Source organism: Papio anubis, chromosome 10, assembly GCF_008728515.1.
Source record: "Papio anubis isolate 15944 chromosome 10, Panubis1.0, whole genome shotgun sequence".
NCBI classification, from domain to species: domain Eukaryota; kingdom Metazoa; phylum Chordata; class Mammalia; order Primates; family Cercopithecidae; genus Papio; species Papio anubis.
In genome coordinates this window covers 32,958,822-32,978,773 of record NC_044985.1, presented here as the reverse complement: position 1 = coordinate 32,978,773, position 19,952 = coordinate 32,958,822, and the positions used below count along the sequence as shown (strand labels likewise).

The following is a 19,952-nucleotide window of genomic DNA, read 5'->3' as shown; positions in this document are numbered from 1 at the left end:
ACTATAGGCAACAACATGGGTGAAGCCGCATAAAATGTTGAGCTAAAGAAGTCAGACACTAAAAAGTACATACTCTAGGGCTATATGATATTTATTTAATTTTTTAACTAACAAAAATTAAATGTGTTTTAAAATATGTACATAAAATTCAAATCAAGCAAAAAATCTTGATGCTGATAGACCTCAGAATAGTGAGGAGGGGCAGGGATCATGAAGGGCACGACAGAGAGGCTTGCTGGTCAGGTTCTGTTTCTTGATCCAGATGCCACTTACCCAGGTACGTTCTGTGTGAGAATTCATTAAACTGTATGCCTCTATCTATACACAGAAAACTGTTCCACACACTGAGTTCCTTGTTTCCTACAGGCAATGTGGTGGTAAAGGAGGCCTGAATTTTGACTGTACCCAAGCAGGCTCAGCCGACGAGCTTTACATTAAACATCAGTAATATCTAGATTAAATTTCCAGATGTATATACGTCAATAAAAAGTTTAATTCAAAATATGAAAACAATTTAATGTCCCTACCCCAAGAGACCTCTGACTTCTACTTCTGAAACAACCTCAGAAATGGTGGCATTACCTAAAATCATCAACTTAAAGAAAGTGAAGAGCTCAAGGCAATTGGGAGCTAACATCTAGTCTGTATGTAAAGTGAAATTAGACACAGCTTCTGCCACAGTCTTACAAATAACTCTGCAGGCATTAGCAACAATTGCTAGGGGAAGTAATTACAAAGGCCTTTGATCTTCTATCATGTCCTCCATCTGAGATCTCAAGAAGCCAGCAAACAAACAAGGCCCAGCAGTCCTCTGACAGTGCCACCTGTCTGCATCTGTTTACAGCACCAGGCCCAGATCCAGTCACCTTTCCACAGGAGCAACTAAATTCAGGAAAGGACCTAGAGGTTACTAAGGTCCTAGCATAAGAACATCATGACTTAAACTGACTTCATATAAGTTAACTCCCATCTACTCTTTATAAACAGGACCCTGGTCAGATAGCAAATCTATGTGTCCTAAGTTGGCATTGCCTAATATACCGGATTCTTTTTTTTTTTTTTTTTTTTTTTGAGATAGAGTCATGCTCTGTTACCCAGGCTGGAGTGCACTGGCGTGATCTTGTCTCACTGCAACCTCCGCCTCCCAGGTTCAAGCCATTCTCCTACCTCAGCCTCCCTAGTAGCTGGTACTACAGGTGCACACCACCACACTCGGCTAATTTTTGTATTTTCAGTAGAGTCGGGATTTCACCATGTTGTCCAGGCTGGTCTCAAACTCCTGACCTCAGGTGATCCGCCCACCTCGGCCTCCCAAAGTGCTGGGATACAGGCATGAGCCACCATGTCCAGCTAATATACTGGATTCTTAAAAGTGAGAAAGAATAGAGAACTTGAGAGAAAGCTACATCAGACCTCCCAATTCTATCTGACTTTCTTGCCTACTGTTACAGGTTGAATTGTGTTGCCCCCGCCAAATGTACATGTTATACTTCTAACCCCCAGTACCTCATCAGAATTTGGAAACAGGTCCATTGCACACGTAATTAGTTAAAATGAGGTCATACTGGAGTAGGATGGGCACTGATCCAACACGACTGGTGGCCTCATAGAAGGGTAAATTCAGACACAAACACACACACACAGGAAGAACACAAGTTATAAAGTTATACGGCCACAAGCATAGGAAGTATCAGAAGCCAGGAGAGAGAGACCTGGAACAGTTCTTTCCCTAATGCCTTCAAGGGAGCCCAGCCTTGCCATCACCTTGATTTCAGTCTAGCATCCAGAACAGCGAGATGATAAATTTCTGTTGCTTAAGCCACCAGTTTGTTACGCTGTTATGGCAACTCGAACAAAAACACACCTACATAGCCCCTTTGGCGATGTTGATAAACAAAGCAGTGCTATCCTTATCTCAGAGATCGGGAAAGAAGTGCAGAGAAATAGAGCAGATTGCCTGAGATCACAAAGCCATCTAGTTTAGAATTCAGGAATGAGATAAATTTTGTTGCAAAAGGTTGTGAGCAGGAAAGAAATGACACACTCCCCTTTTCTGGAGGCCTGCTAACCCTTCTGGGTGCGTTGGTTTAAGATGCTGATGTCTAAAGGGAACTCTGGGGGCTAAAGCACATCCCGGAAGGTGCCTTCTACCCCTAGAAATCTAAGCCAACACCAGCACACCTTCCCCCATAGACTTGAAATTCCCACTGCGAGAACGAATTACTCTTCAAACACCTGAATCTGCTAAAAAGAATGTAGTTACTGAAAATGAGGCAAGAAAAAAAAGAGAATATGAATAGAAATGGCATTTTAATAAGTAATGAGACTTCAAGGGAGGCTGGTAGTTCGGAATCACTTCTGAACTTTAATACAGAATTAATCTACACTGTCTTCCAAAAACAGCAGTCCAGCAAAAACCTTGCACAACGGTGTCCATTTCAAACGCAGCCACAGAAAATAAAAAGGAACCTCTAAAAGTGATCAATGTGAGATTTTATGTTAGGGTTTTATGAATTGATCTCTGGTTATTATGGATCAGCTACGGCAAAAGTCCAAATTACATTAAACATAGTAATATCTGGATTCAATTTAGTATTAGCTAGAACAGTACAGCTAGAGTTACATTTTATGAAACAGAAATGCTCTCATTTGAGAGACATTAACTAAGTACCTGCCATAAGCTGGATACCAGTCCAAGCACCAAGCACTGAAATTAGACCCTTGGAGGACAAAACAGACACCAGCCCCACCCTCACAGAGCTTAGAGTTGAGCTCACAAACTAGACTTCAGACGTAACTCACACCATGGTAATATTTGCAGGTGTGTCTTTAAAAAAAAAAAAAAAAAAGACAGGATCTCACTCTGTTGCTCCAGGCTGGAGTGCAGTGGCATGATCATAGCTCACTACATCCTCAAACCCCTGGGCTCAAGTGATCCTCTGCCTCAGCCTCCCAAGTATCTGGGACGACAGACACAAGCTACCATGCCTTGCCGATTTTTATAAATATTTTAGAGAAGGGGGTCTTACTATGCTACTCAGGCTGGTCTCAAACTCCAGGGCTCGAGCGATCCTCCCACCTCAGCTTCTGAAGCTGCTGGGACTACAGGCATGAGCCACCATGCTGGCTATATAGGTTGGTCTTTAAAGGTAGAAATTAGGTGCCTCATTAGCACAGTAGGGAGAAGGTCAGTCTTATTAAAGCAAAAATTCAGTGATGACAATCTTAGAAATTTCTATTTGTTCTTTCAAATTTTAAAACGGGCCAGACCTCCATAGCTATCTCTGAAATGAGTTCCTCTTAGGTACACTGTATGGGAAGAGTGTTCCCCCTTGTGTTGTGTGGCAACCATGGAAGGAGACAAAGGTATAGCTTGAGAAAACCAAGGTCACTGATTAACCCCCAAAGGACCAGGAAACTTTAGAGACTCTACTCATTATCCTGGCTGGCAACCCCAGGTTTTAAGCCACTGGTTTATAGGAAGACGTTATGCTCTCCAAAATACTCAGATGCTATAGGTGCAGAACATTTTATGAATGGGAAGGGAAGCAAAAGCAAACACAAATAAAGACCCCATTATAGCAGGAAATGTTCAGGCCTCCGTGCAGAGATCACGGCGCCTTCTGAAGGGACGCAGGGGTGCAAGGTGATGGCGGCGTTCCTTCTGCTGCCACAGTGGGACTCCCTCAGTCATTCAGGAACCCTCCCCTGGCCTGATAATGTGGCACTGTGACCCCTGCCCTGACAATGTGGCACTGTGACCTGACATCCTCAGCCTAGCAGGTGAATTAACAGTGCTGACTGTCACATTCCTCAAGTGAATCCTAAGATTCTGAGCAATTCAGAAACAGACACTTTAACAAAGTCTGCCCTCCAGGATACAGCAGCAGTTGCTTCAAGGAGGCAACTCAGCTTTAGCCCAAAGCTACACCATTAGGACTTGAGGCCATTCCAACTTGCTTTCTTTCTGAATGACATCAGATCACTTTTAGCCAAATGACAAATTGGAAGAATAGATGCCAGTGTGATTAACTTCAGTTTTTATATTATTAAATTTGCAATTTGTCCATTAAAAAGATGCCCAGCACTTCAGAGGATCAGAGCTGGCTCACTGTGCTAATGGTGTTGAGTTTTCACTGTGGCACAAGTGAGCTTAAAATTGGGGCAATTATAATTGTATGTATTTATGTGGATGTGCTCAGCTCACCAATTTTAAAAAACAAGATACTATACATGAAAAAGTAAGGATGGAAACCTTCAAAGCCACTCTCTTCAAATCACTTTAAAAGCAGGCTGAAAACAAACACTTTGAAGTCCTGCTCCAGCAGAGTCCTGGGGAAATTACAAAAAGAAATTAAACTATAGTTACAGTTCTCACTTCTTATTACATGCCACATTGTCTTTAAGAAAAAAATCGAAATGTATAAAAATAAGGTTTTCAAATACAAAAGGATCATATTTGCAGAGTTAATCAATCATGTCCAGGCAGTTATTTCAGGTATGCCAGAAAACAAAGCACTCACCTTCCCAGGCTGCAGGAAAGCGAGGAAGTTTCACTGCTCTCCAGACTTTTCTACAAAGACATGACTGGGGGCGGCCTGTGCTCTGGGCATGTCCCCAGTCTGATCTTTTGCCTTATCTTTGTAAAGTTGCAAGCAGCTTCCTGGGAATTAAAAATTAGCTGCCAGGGCATTCTGTGGCATTTTACAGGCCACTGGTCACCAAGTCGTCCATGGCCATGCATTCTAACAGACAGCAGTTCGGCTATGGCCGGAGGCACAGTTTGTCATCACTGCAAATTACAAATACCAGGCGTGCATGTGGGGCTGCGGGGCTACAAACCCTGCACCTACTGGGTTAGGAATGTTTCCACTTCTCCCTACTAAGAGTTTCCTCCTCCTCCTCACAGAACCAACTCCAACCCCAGCACATCTTAACCTCAGCATTACACAGCCAAGGAATTCACAAAAATGCCTGAACATCTGAGGTTTAAAATATTCATAGCAACCTCCACTGAATTAAGGCAACCAAGTTTTCCATCCACTTTCAACTCTTGGTCTTTTTTAGTGATGATTGTTTTCCTCTACCTTTTAAGGTAATATATCCACATTATAGCCCATATATTAGATCCAGAACAGTTTTTTAAAAATTTCATCACATATACACAACCACCATTAACATTCCCTTCTTGTGTTTTTTTCATAGAATTTTATTCTGCCTCATACCTAACTTAAAACATACCCTAAATATTATTTTACTGGTAAAATGGACATAGTACTACCATTTCCTTATCCATTCCCTTCTTGTTAGACAAATAACTCACTTTCAATTTTTCATTATTATGAATTACACTTCAAAGAACATCTTTATGACAAATCTTTTTCTGTGTGTCAACCATTCCCTTGGAAATAGATTTCTAGAGTTAGGCTGAAAACTTCCAAGAGCTGTTCTCTGAGTCCTGGGGAAATTTTTTTAAACTATAGTTATCACTTCTTATTATATGCTGCATTCTCTTTAAGAAAAAAAATCAAAATGTATAAAAATAAGGTTTCCAAATACAAAGGGATCATATTGGCAAAGTTAATCTATTCCGTCCAGGTTGCTATATAAGGCATGCCAGGAAATAAAGCCCTCACCTCCCCAGGCTGCAGGAAAGCGAGTAAGTTACTCTAGTGCTACTCTGGTAGCTAGTAAGTTACTCCAGCATTAAATCCTGACGTTTCACTTTCCTATATTCAAAACCCATTCTCCCGCTCCTCTGGATTCTTCTCCGGGCTCTCCTTCTCTCCTAGATTGGCCTTAAACTCCGTCAGCCTCCTGCCTCATCAGCCCTGTAGCACTGGCCATAGTTTCCAAGGCTTTCTGTCTTTGCTTTGGTCTCTGCATGTTTTCACTCATCCACCAACACTGCCGAATACACTCAGAAAAGTACTCTGCTAACATTGTTTTTACAATTATATGGATTATATATTTGTTTATCTTACCTGCTTTTCAGAATATATGACATTTAGTGATCAGAAGTATTTATTGGGTATGTACCACAGAAAAACAAAACTAGGATTGTCATATGACCAACTTTATACTTTCCTTTTTGTTAAGATTTTCCACAAACCTGTAGTCAAACACAGGTCATATTCAAACTATGCACATTAGTTACAGGTTCGTCTAACTTCTGCCCTTTATTCCTTCACTTACAAAAAATAAATGAGTTTTCTTTTTTCTTTTCTCCAAGAGAAGTTTGACAACTTTTAAACAGTTTAAAAGCATGATTTGTTGGTTGTTGTTTGTTTCAGTATCCTATGAACTATTTAACTTCATCACATGAACAGATTTAATGCAAACATACACATTAAGTCTAAATTGGTCAGAAATGTGTTCAATAAAATATACACACTGCAAAATACAATGTAAAACCACAGCCATAAACATATAGACCCATCTAAATAGACACAGTCAATCTACACCTGATTGTCTGTGTCTACATTTTTCTATTACTATAATATTTGTTTACTACTTATCCAATCAGCGCTGGCACTGCCCCATAAGGAAGCAACAGCGAGTGCCAAAGATTTGAGAACAATTTATAAAATGGGAGGGAAATAGAGGGGAAGGAAGATTTCTGAATTTAAAAATCAAAAGCATAAAGTTTATGGAGCATCTAGGAATTATATACTCACTGGATTTATAGTAAAAGTTTCTAAAATACATTTCTATATGACTGATTGACTCACTGTGTTTTATGAAATACGAAGTCCTTAAAAAAAGAAAAGGCACCTTGTTTTCCTTAAGACTATTAACACTGATTGAGCACACTGTATTGTGTATTAACAAAATATATACGATACTGCTAATATGGGTTGCCTTGCGGAAAAAAACTAGCTGCCTAAAGGAGGAAAAATGGGGTGGGGGATTCTCACTGTACATTCTTTTGTCGCCTTTAAATGTTAAATATGAGTAAATTACCTATTCAGAAAATACATTGTATTTTAAAATTTTAAAGCATTTCATAGGATATTCTGGGAGCTCAATAAATGTTAACTCAAATTAATCAATTTCCCAGGAAAGTAAGTGGTAGGCCCAGAGAGATCACTTAGTTAACATTTTTCTTCAAAGAGGGAACCTCCCTTCATTTAGCTACCTTCTAGGATCATGGCAATATTATATTTTTATTATAATAACATTTTTTCACCCCAGTTACTCTTCTCTGAGGCTGGAAGGGCCCATCAGCACACCTTGATTGACAATTGATTGCCAAAAGCCTCTGTGCGTGCCCTTAGAAGTCAGCTTCATGTTGCTGGAAGCAGGGAGAAAACCTCAGAGAACAACCTCTACTCTGTAGGTTGAAGAATCAGGCCTATATGAGATATAATTATTCCTATTAACGGCATTAAAGTTGATGTTTTAGATCTATATAGAAATAATTGCAACTAAAATCAAAAACAAAAGGACAGAATAAGTGAGAGAGCACGTGTGTGTGTGCGCACATGTACACATCCATGCATGCATGCGTGTGTGCACATGTGCCATCACAAAAGTGGCCCTGTGGTCAACCCTTTGAGTAAACATTCACTTGAGCCTCTGACCTGAACCCATATTGACCCACCCCACCTGGACACTCACAGGGCTCCACAGCAGACACCTTCTTTATGTAATTTGGTCATGTCTTGGCTATAAGATCCTCTGAAAGCACTCGTTGCATTTGAAACTTCTGGATTAATACTGATCCTTAGATGCTTGTATGGGTTCTGATTTTCTATTGAGTCTCCATAAGCCAACGGAGCATGGTCTGTTGAGGCTTCCTTCCCCAGACCCATCACTTCCGCCCTCCTTCTCCTTTCGTACGACCGTCACCCTGGTCTGGGTTTCCACGCCCTCACCCGAGGTTGCTGTCCTCTCCCTCTCTCATTTAGCTTCTGCTTGTAACTCAGAGGATCAGCAACATGGGCTAAAGGGAAAGGATCAGAGACAGGCAAATCCAGGCTGGAGGGAACCTGAGAGCATCACCCTGCTTGCAGAGTTTTGGCGACAGTCCAGCAGGTACTTATAGAAGTGCAGGCACCCGTGCCCACTTGGGTCCCCAAGTCTGTCATCCAAGAAGACACAGCAGTGGTAGGATGATAAGCAAAAGCACTGAGTGGAAGAAAAGGAGGCTTCAGCAGCACAGCGGATCTTCCTAACATTCTGCGCAGCACAGAGCCCCAAACAGCTGCAGGACACAGCCCAGAACCAACACTGCCTCCCAGCATCATGGCAGTGGGCTTGGACAGGACGACGGCAACAACAAGGCAGATCCCAGGACCCAGCCAGCATATCAGTAACAGCAGGAAATCAAAGAAGAAACTCAGAAACACGGATCAAGAAAACACCATGAGGGTGGAAGCAAGGGTGTCATTCAGGGCACATGCCTTCTCTCACTCAGGGCTTCAGCTGGTTTTCTACCTGCCAGCTAATGGGTGTGAAGCTGTCAGGGTGCCTCTGCCCACATCAGCAATGGGTCAGAGACCAAGAGATATACTGGGCTGGGCCTGCTAGTGAAAAGCAAGGGAAGCTACAACTGCACGGGGTTGCAGAAAGCAGTGACAGCTGCTAGCCTGCCATTCCACTCACTCAAAAACTCTCAACAGCTCCGCCTACCTCACCATTATCATCATCATTAAACCCAGCAGTGACTGGGCATGCAGTACCCATGAAGTCATCACCTCTTACTATTCTTCCTACTCACTATTCTCTAGCCACTCTGGCCTCCTTGGTGTTCCTTGAATAAACAAGGTTAAGTTCCCATCGCAAGGCCTTTGCACTTGCTGTTCCTTCTGCCTAGAAGGCTCTCCCCATAAGTGCCTTTACAGTATTTTCTCTCTCCTCCTTCCATCTTGACTCAAATGTCTCAGGCTTTCCTGACCACCCTATTTAAAATTGCAAATCCAGGCCAGGCACGGTGGCTCAAACCTGTAATCCTAGTCCTTTGGGAGGCCGAGGTGGGCAGATCACTTGAGGTCAGGAGTTTGAGACCAGCCTGGCCAACGTGGTGAAACCCTATCTCTACTAAAAACACAAAAATTAGCCAGGCATGGTGGTGCTCACCTGTAATCCCAGCTACTCGGGAGGCTGAGGCACAGGAATCGTTTAAACTGGGGAGGCAGAGGCAACAGTGAGCTGAAATCATGCCACTGCACTTCAGCCTGGGCAACAGAGTGAAACTGTGTCTCAAAAAAATAAAATAAAATAAAATAAAATAACAAATCCCCTCCTTCACCATTCTAGCACTCTCCCTTTCCCGTGTTATCCTTCATAGCATTTACTATATTGACCTCCTGTATGTTTACTTACGTGTTTGTTTATTATCCTCTTCACCAGAGGAACATGTGCTGAAAATCAAGACACAGTAAAACATAGGGAGACTGAGGAGGGCAGATCACTTGAGATCAGGAGTTCAAGACCAGCCTGGCCAACATGGCAAAACTCTGTCTCTATCAAAAATACAAAAACTAGCCAGGTGTAGTGGTGTGTGCCTGTAATCCTAACTACTCAGGAGGCTGAGGCAGAAGACTCATGTGAACCTGGGAGGCAGAGGTTGTAGTGAAATGAGATTGCGCCTCTGTACTCCAGCTTGGGTGACAAAGCAAGACTCTAGCTCAAAAAAAAAAGGGGGTAAAACAGCTTTCAAGAGAGAAAAGGAATGTTACCAGCAAAACAACCAATGCCATTCTGCCCTTTTTCTTCTTCCCATTGCAAAAGCCATTTGCCTCCCAATCTTTAACATCTGGACTGACAGACCTTGTCCTTGAAGTTTTCCTTCGTGGCTCTTTGATTCCCTGGTCTTCTCTTTCTCCAAATGACATTGTTTATTCTGTGCAAAACTTCACACTAACCAAAAGCATCTGCCTCTTTGTGCTACTGGAGGACTTAAATGAGTTAATTGATGCTTAGAAAAGTACTAGGATGGTGCTCAGTCCTTGTTAAGTGTCCAGGAAATCACAGCCATTGTTATTATTTAGTATATGGACCTTCTATTATATCCACTGATTCAAGTCTTATTTCTATAGCTAGAGCATAAGCAAACTGAAGGCAAAGATCTTAGCCTATGTTTTCAGATTTCCCAGAGTACTTAATCCACGTTTTCAATAATTATTTGACAACTGATTGAAACAAAGTATTTCAACTTTTAAAGATTTGCTTGAAAACCCTTAGAACCTCTATTTAAACAGTGATTCCAATCCTTTACCTCTCCCAGGACTGACCTGGTATGCAAATACAGCAAATCCCTGAAAACGGCATTTATAACAGGAGCTTTGCTATAGCATGAACAGCAAAGCCAAAATACTATACAAAAGATCAAACAAATATTGACTAAAAGAATTTTCCCCAAGGCAACTGTTATAGTCTTATCTTGAATAGAATGTTTACACAGTTAATTAAGTATTGCTATGGACTCAGCAAAATCCCAGGCAGACCCTGCCAAGCTGCGTTTTACGTTCCCACTGCTTTATCGCTATTTACAAAGCCACGCACAAGTCCCTCTCTTCCTAGCCCCTCACCTATCAGTCCTGCTAATGCCGGGTGTGGAATTAAATGATAAGTAAGTCATACACCTTTTATCCGTAGACAAAAGATAATGGAATCTCAGTGCCAAGGATTCCATTTACCTATCCCACGGCAAATATGCTCTGTCATTACCCTCCCAGAAATCAATCAGGCTGCATCTGTTACTACCTGTTGACTTCTTGGAAATGTATTAAATAGTAGAATCATGTGGAGAGAGAGGTGTTTACTGGTTTCACAGAACAGGCCTCTATACAGCAGATACTAATGAAAGTTTACTTCCTATGATTACCAATCAAGAAGCCTGCCGGAACACCTCAAAATTCACCTCAAAATCACAGGCTGTTCTACATAGTGAAGAAGCTGATTGCTAGCTTACAATGGGTTGTCTAATTATGGAGAAGGTCAGTTATGATGAATAGAAGCCAACAAGAGTCATTCACAACCTTTCTTCCTTCCCTCCTTCCATTCAGCCATTATTTATTGAGCACTTGTGATGATCCAGGCACTCTTCCAGGCACCGGGAATACCATCAAAAATTACAATTACCATAGTATTAGGAAGGTTATATGAGGGAGGAAGGAGAGCAATAAAATAAAGAGCTTAAAATTTTATAGTGTGCTAGATATTAATAAGTGCTAAAGAGAAGAAAAATTAAGAAGCAGAATATGAAATCTCGAAGCCCCAGCAGAAGGAATAAACTTGCAGATGGGTAGCCCAAAACATCCTCAGGGAGAAGCCACTATTTGGAGAAAGTGAGACAGCCAGCCTCGTAGGTTAGTGGGGAAGAGTCTTGCAGGGGGAGGAAATTGAAATGCCAAGGTCCTGTGGCAGAGCACGGCTGGCGTGTTGGGGAACATTAAGGAAGCCAGTGTGGTGAAGCCTCGTGCTCACTGGGAGACATGGAAGGAACAGGCCCCAAGAGAGGCAGGGGACAAGACCCTATAGGGCCTTGCTTCCAAAACATATGCATTTTTATTCATCACAGAAAAGCCACCTGTTTACCAAATTTTCATTTACTCACAACTCTCCAGCCATTATTTTTCTAAGAATTTATGTATTTCAAGAAAATGATTCACACACACACACGTACACACACACACCACCCACCCCTGCAATTAAAAAAAAAAAAAAAAAAAGTTGTACAGCTAGCCAACATATTTGCCTGGGAAAAACTCTTGAGCTTCTATTAATAAAAATGAAAACTGTTCATGGCTTTGAGTGTAAGCCTCTGTAGGACTGGAACCAGGCCTCACAGTAGTGGACACTGCTCAGCGCCATGGACAACTGGGCACTCGGTGATGCTGTGGAAAGATGTCACGCTGGCTAAAAATAATAACATGCAGAGTTATAGGAGCCGGGAATGTTGAAATTTACCACAGGGACTTTTTTTTAATGTGGCAATGCTTCAAAGTCTTTGGCAAATTTAAATGCCAAGCTGGCTCATGCAGTATCCAGACCACACATCCTTCCTGCCCAACCAGCTTCTCAACATAAATAAGATGCTATCAGCCAAAATCTGTGACACAGCAGGGTTTGGGGTGGTACCTTAAGATCTGCTATCTTCCAATTCTATGCAATCGTAATCAACCCAGTTTCATTTATCACATAAACAGTTTTCCATTACGAAACATTCATAAACAATTCCACTGCAGTGATTCCACTGTTCCTAGGTATACACAGTCTATGTCGCCAAGGCAAAAAGCACAACTACAAGGCATGTCCCTGTGTAACAAAAACTAGCTATTATGCTACATGGATATTTTGTGTAATAAGAAAAACTAAAAATATAAAAAACAGTTATGATTATTAATGACCTGTCATAATCCTGCCTCCATCAAGTTCTCCCGAGGCCACCCCCACCAGCCCACCCACAAAATGGGCAAATTCCTGTGGCTGGGTCACTTTTCTGGCTCTCCTTGGTTAGAAGTTATATCAAAACTGAAAAAAAAAAAAAAAAAGTCTACATAATAAAGAACTTCGGGGTGGGGGCTGGGGGAAAGCAGTTGAAACGTCAGAAAGGTATGGATAGGGAAGTAAAAATGAGTTTTAAGAAGAAGTGGAAGAGTGTGGAACAGTGTGGAACAAGAGACAGAGGAGATACCTTTTAGAAATGTTTCTTAGAAGACCCCAGCAGCCAAAATGGTGAAGCAAATTAAGCAGAAGTTTGCTTTTCAGGAAGCCTTGGAGGCTGCAAGTGATAAACCTGGAGTAGTTGACTTCTCAGCCACATGGTGTGGGCCTTGCAAAACGATCAAGCCTTTCTTTCATTCCCTCTCTGAAAAGTATTCTAACATGATATTCCTTGAAGTAGATGTGGGTGACTGTCAGGATGTTGCTTCAGAGTATGAAGTCAAATGCACGCCAACCTAGCTTTTTAAGAAGGGAGAAAAGGTAGGTGAATTTTCTGGAGCTATAATAATAAGGAAAATCTTGAAGCCACCACTAATGAATTAGTCTAATCATGTTTTCTGAAAACATAACCAACCATTGGCTATTTAAAATTTGTAATTTTTTATTTACAAAAAGTATAAAGTATAGAGACTATATACCCAACTGCCATCTGGGTGACAATAAAATATTAACAAACAAAAAAAAGTGTTACTAATGTTCTCTGAAAGATGCAAATGAAGCTTGAAAATTCAGAAATACTTGTTTGCCACTTTAGATTCTGAACTGTGTTCCTCTCAATGCTAAGTTGTATCAATTACTCTAGGAACAACTGGACTTGGAGAAAGAGTCTAACTCGTGGACATAAGAAATGCACGAAGTTTTTCACTTAACATAATACATTCTGCATTATTGAGGGCAATGATGTGTTCCAAAACAAAGCATGGTAAAGGGGCTACAGGAAAAGTCATGGCCAGACTTCTCCTGCCCTACCTCAAACACACAAGCCAGTTATTCTACAAAGGTTAAAAATTACATACTGATGTCTTCTCAAACTGCCTAACAAAGCAGAGATTTGGGCAAAGATTTTTCCAGTCTCAGCAAAGAAGCCCAAGAAACAAAAACCTCCATCCTCACAGTGGTGAGATGTTCCCCACTCACCTTAGAAAAACAGGACTTTCTGTTGAGAGCACTCCCTCCTTCTCCCCTCCTATTAGGCCAGTTTGAGAGGAGGGTGGTCACGCCTTCTTCCAAAGCAAAAGCTTTTCTACCCTCTAGAAAGTTTTGGTCAAAGAAGATTCATATATAATACAGAATACATGCTACCAGTGAGTAGTCAATTACATTTTTCTGTTGCACAAAGAAGATAATAAATTCTCCATTCAGACTGTAAAATAACTATTTGAGGCATTAATGATTATACCAGGAATCTTCCTAAATTATGTAAAATTTAAATAAAAATTAGAGAAAAACTTTTCTTTCAAGACAAAGATTCTCTAAGATAATTGCCTTAAACCAAAGGAAAAAAGCAAAGACTATATAGTACCACTTTATCGCCCTACAAGGATAATATATAATGTCTACAATCAGGAAAAAAAAAAGAGGAAGTTTTAAAAAATTATATACAGAAAAGATATGAAATATATATATACATATTTCAAATCTTATCAATAAATATACTAGAGGGGTAAATTCCTTTTTACTTTTTACTTTTCTGTGTTTTCTGAAGCTCTCATGGTATGTATTAATTTATAATGGAAAACAACTTTTTAAAGGATGTTTAAATTATTAAAACATTCAAAGATTAAAATGTTTATTAAGGGTCATAATGTATACATATAAAATATGATCAGGAAAAAGCATTCACCACTGACCATGCCACCTTTCCCAGATAAATCATTTACATATTATGTACCAGTGCTTCTCAAACTGAAGCAGGCATAAGAACCACCTGGAGAGTGTGCTGAAATACAGGTGATAGGAATGGTAGGCAGCCATAAAAAATAAGGAAATCATGTCCTCTGCAGGAACATACATGTGGGTAGAAGCCATTGTCCTAAGCAAATTAACATGGAACAGGAAACCAAATACCACATGTGCGCTCTTAGAAGAGAGACCTAGGCCGGGCGCGGTGGCTCACGCCTGTAATCCCAGCACTTTCGGAGGCCAAGGTGGGCGGATCACGAGGCCAGGAGATCGAGACCATCCTGGCTAACGCGGTGAAACCCCATCTCTACTAAAAATACAAAAAATTAGCCGGGCATGGTGGCGGGCGCCTGTAGTCCCAGCTACTCGGGAGGCTGAGGCAGGAGAATGGCGTGAACCCAGGAGGCGGAGCTTGCAGTGAGCCGAGATCGCGCCACTGCACTCCAGCCTGGGCGACAGAGCAAGGCTCCGTCTCAAAAAAAAAAGAAAAGAAAAGAAAGAAGTGAGACCTAAACATTGGGTACTCATGGAAGTAAAGATAGCTACAATAGACATGGGACTACTAAAGGGGAGTGGAAGGAAGGGGGGCAAAGGTTGAAAAGCTAACTATTGGGTACTATCCTCACTATCTGGGTGACAAGATCAATTGTACCCCAAACCTCAGCATCATACAACATACCCATGTAACAAACTTGCACATATACCCCCTAAATCTGAAATAAAAGTTGAAATTATTTTAAAAAGGAAACAAATAATGGCTAATAGAACATAGTGTCTCTAGACACAAGACACAAATGGGTAGCCAAAAACGGTACTGCCCCATCTGTACCATGGGCCAGTGAACTATATAGCCCATGAACTAACAGCCTATTTTTGTAAATAAAATTGTATGAGGGCCCATAATCCAGACACTTTGGGAAGCCAAGGTGGGCAGATCTCTTGAGCTCGGGAGTTAGAAACCAGCCTGAGTAACAAAGCGAAAACTAGTCTCTATGAAAAATACAAAAAAAAAAGGGGGGGTCAGGCACAGTGGCATGCCCCTGTAGTCCCAGCTACTTGGGAGGCTGAGGCAAAAGGATTGCTTGAGCCTGGGAGGTGGAGACTGCAGTGAGCAGAGATAGTGCCACTGCACTCCAACCTGGGCAACAGAGTGAGACCTTGCCTCAAACATAAATAAATAAGTTGTATTGGAACACGCACACACAGAAGACCCTCACAGGTAATAGAACCTGATAATCTGCATTTTAACAAGCTCTCAAGTAGTACTGATGCTGCCAATCAACCGGGCTCACTTTGAGAAACAAGGTTTGATGCAGCAGGAAGTGACTGGCGTCTAGCTTGGGTTCTCTCCCAGGAAGCATGCCACGCTTATTCTAGATTGGGCAGAAGAGAAAGTGAACTCAAGATTCCACCTTCTTTCAGAGTTCTAAAGCAGGAGCACAGATTCATTTCTCTCTAATCAACCCTTGGTGATTAAATGCTTAGTCATGTCCTTACTAGGGGGTCAATGAAATTTAAGATAATCATGATTCCAGGACTAACAAGCTTGTTAGAGCATCTGATGGAACCAGCCTTTGGATCAATGTGACAGACTGCCTCTGCCCTCCCTAGAGTTCGTCACACACTTAGCAAGTATTTTGACAGTAGTTTTCAAACACCACATTGTTTCCTACTATTTCCATCATTTCCAAAAAATGATTTTGTTGGATGTCTAAGAATAGGAGGTAGTCCATGAATTCAGTGTCTGTCACTCATAAGGAGACAAAAGAAGGCAGACACACTTCATGAGCTGCCCAGGAGGGAGGGAGGGTGAACTTCAAAACAGTCCAGGTAGTCCCTGTCCTTTTACTCCCAACTATGCACTCCTTAGACACATCGCAGTCCTCTGGGAGCCAATGCCAAAAATCATACTCAGAAACTCCAAAAAACCTCAGTAATACAATGCAGTGCCTAATAAATTACTCAGGCCCCACTCAAACTCCTCCACCAGGCCAGCCCATCAAAGCACCAGAGGGTGACCATCATGTTTCCTTACACCCTAAGGAAGAAGGTACCTGGCTGAGAGGCCTCCACGTTCCAGAGAGTGACAGCCCCTGAGAGGAACTAACTTAATTAACCATTCAGATGAGCACAGAGAATTCCCACCAGCCTCCAGGTCCCCAAACACCATATCTGCCATTTATTCCCAGTGCGGTCATTTCCTGCCTGCAGTGAGCTAATTACACACAGTGGGAATTCTGGAGCTGCCGGTTCTAATGTTTATCCGCTGTTAACTTGTTGTGTGACCTCAAAGATATGTCTCTAGTGCCTTTATTTCCTCTGCTATAAAAGCAAGATAAGGGAAAGACATGCTTGACAAAGTGCCCTAATATAATACTAGAGTCACTGCTATCCTCAAGACGCTCACAGGAATTGTAATTAACATGTCTCTTTTACTCAGGCCTTTAAAGATAACTGATGACATGTTGTCAAAAGTGTGGGATCTCAAACGATATTTTCTCTTTTGTTAAAACAGGTTTTAGTGGCAAATACCACCTATAAAACTGTTGATAAAAGCGGTATTGAATGTGCTTCTTTGTAAACCATTGATTCATTCCAGGGGGTGTCCATAACCATAACTCTAATCATGACTTCATAAGTAGAAAAGATACTGGAAAAGTCACCCTAAGTTAGTTTTCCATAACCTTAACATCCAGCATTGAAAACATAGTTAGGCAAAATAGGACTGTACTTCTAAAACTATGTTTTAGAAGACTAGTTAATAACACAGTCTGTGCTGCTATATCAGAAAAGCTGGTTACAAAACATTTTGTATAAAAAACAATCAGTATAATCAGATTTTGTAAATCTATATGGGCATGGAAAAATATTCAGTAAATGGCAGCTATTAAATTCCAGAGTTATCTGCTATGGCCCTGGCCCTTTACTTCTGCATTTGGGTTAGCAATATATTCCAGTTATAACATGTTGTTAATCATTTATGTGTCACAAATTTACTGTGAATTGTCCCAGTCTTTTATATAGAAGTTTTAAATTAAAATATTCAAACTTGTTCATTTTTTCCTTGCTAGTTGCTTCTTTTACTTTAAAGCCAGAAATGGTCGCTCCTGTACAAACTTAATACATATTATGTTTTCTGCTACTTTTTCTATAATTTGATTTGCAATATTCAACCCTCTGGAGTTTATTTCTGGGATATGGCATGTTTGGTGGGTTCTAAATTGATACTTTATTATGTTAAACCCCTGTAGTAAATAATCCTTTCTCACTACTTTATTTTGAAAACTTTAGCTACATGTAGTTGGCAAATTATCCTAATTCACTTTTAAAATATAAGACATAAACAACTCAAACTAAAAACTCAAATATACATGGCAGATTTTTAAGAAATCTCAGTAAGACATTATCAACAAATCAAATCATCATCAAGCCATTTCTACCTCAGTGGAGCATCAGTCAGCTAAGAATTCCTGTTAAAATCAGTCCTTCCTATTCAGCAGAAGACTTTAACAATGTAATTGTAGGGTATATAAGTATATGGTAGTTGAGTCATCAACTACTGTTTGAATTCAATAGTGTTATGGGGAGGAGCTACTTCTTGGGTGGCAATGTTATTCTAACCCTGAAACAACTGAAAATAAAACCTTTTGGCCTGAAAAAAATAAAAGTAAAGAAGTAAAATTCATTGTTTAATTTGGTCAAGATTTGGCACCATCATTTTCACTCTATCGATTTTTCCTCCAGATATATTAGAAACCTGACATACACGATATGTACCATATAAATTTGCACTTCTTGTTAGGTTTCTAATGTCTGTATCTTGCCATTCCCATTAAGATATAAGTTCCTGAAATGCAAAGGCTGTGCTTAAATAGGGAAGGAAGGAAGAGAGAGAGAGAGGGAGAGAGGGAAGGAGGGACTTGGTGAAACTTGCAGCTCCTTCTTTACTGAGCCTTGCTTACAGGGGACACTCAGGAAAATCTGCCATTAGACAACTAGTTCAGGACTTCGGCCACAAATGATACTTAACCAAAAAAAAAAAGAGAACATGTATCACTGAAAGCTTTCATTTGAATTCATCTCCCCTACTGACTAATACAGACAGATTTTTGCCATCAATTCACACCCTGAAGCACGGGACATGATGATCTTTCTTTTCATTTGCATAGCTATGATTCGTCATTATCTAGCCCTATTTTTTACTCAACAAAATAACACTGCACCGTTAAGATTTCGGCATGTCTATTCTTGTCGTGGTTATTTTGAATTTTGCCTTTTAGAAGCAACTACTTTAAGAAAAAAAAATCATCACTTCTCAGGTATACATTTGGCTTGATTTTATAACTTAAGCTCTTCTGGGTTCATTTTCCTGCTGCTTTTCCATGTAGGGAAGGAATGTCTGAGAGAGGTTCCTCTGGATCAACAGAGTTGATGAAGTCCTCAGCTTCGTAATCTCTGCTTTTAATCCCTTTCTCCAATAAATGGGCTAGAGAAATCACTGCCATCGTCACCATCGTCATCAATGCTACAATTTACTAAGCATCTTCTAGATGCCAATCACACTGCTACATATTTTACATGTGATTTTCAATGCTTTTTTTGTTATCCAAAAGATTCTACGATGTTTCTCCTTCCTATCCCTGAAAAAATGCTCAATTTAATCTTGCACTTAATTATTAGGTATAATTTTACAGATATTGTTTAACTTTTTAACCTAATAAATAACTATCATTATAAGAAATTTGATGCTTACTTTTATAATGTACTTGTATTCTCCAATGTAAAATAGAAAAGTATACCCTATAAGAATGTCTTGTCCGTCCCCACTTCTCTCTTTTCTGTCTGGGAAGAATGGATATGCTTGTCACACAGCATAAGGAGTCCAGGGAAAAGGAGGGAGATTATTTTACATGCTGGCAAAAGCATGGTATTTGACTCCTTCCATCTCTGCCCCCATCTTCCCAAGCCCTGGGGAATCCAGGAGCACTGAGACGTAGAGTTACACACCAATAAATACTAACCGGGCTACCTCCCCCTGTCCTCTCTCCCAGAATTTGCCAAGGATATCAACTTGAGAGTCAGGCTTACCTCACAGAGGACTCCCAGGGAGTAGAAAGAGAACCCCAAGGAGTCCACCAAAAATGCAACTCCTTCAATTATATTGGGATAGAGTCACCTAAAAACACATACAAACAAACACATATTTTATTACTAAATCTAAACATTAACTCTTATCATAGCAATTCACATGTTCAAGAATGCACTGCAAGGATTGCTGGAGCCCAGGAGGTCAAGGCTGCAGGGAGCTATCATGGCTCCCCTGCACTCCATCCTGTGTGACAGAGCAAGACCCTATCTCAAAAAAAAAAAAATGCACTGCCGACTGGTAAGTCTGAGAAAGGCTACAGAGCATGCCTGCAGAAACACCTCTGCTTATCTCTAAGCTTTCCATTAAGTATCACTGGAGATACCACCATTCCCATCTCATTCCACAGAGTCTAGATCCAAATCCACAACAGCATATTTTCCCTTCTCTCCCAAAGGCTCTGAAAGTAAGAGAAAGAACACATTTGCTAGGCCCAAAGGTTAAGTCCAAA

At 40.8% G+C, this 19,952-nt stretch overlaps 1 protein-coding gene and 1 pseudogene across 2 annotated transcripts in view; one reads left to right on the top strand and one right to left on the bottom strand.

Moving 5' to 3' along the window:
* Nucleotides 1-19,952, bottom strand: part of LYPD6B (LY6/PLAUR domain containing 6B) — a 181,577-nt gene that overhangs the window by 138,778 nt on the left and 22,847 nt on the right. The window contains exon 1 of one of the 2 annotated variants that reach the window (XM_017946528.3): nt 19,444-19,695. The exons of the other annotated variant lie outside the window; for it this stretch is intronic. The gene's annotated coding sequence lies outside the window, so the exon portion shown is untranslated. Of the gene's footprint in view, nt 1-19,443; nt 19,696-19,952 lie in introns of those variants that run through there. 2 annotated transcript variants of the gene reach the window in all.
* Nucleotides 12,682-13,220, top strand: LOC116269149 (annotated as a pseudogene).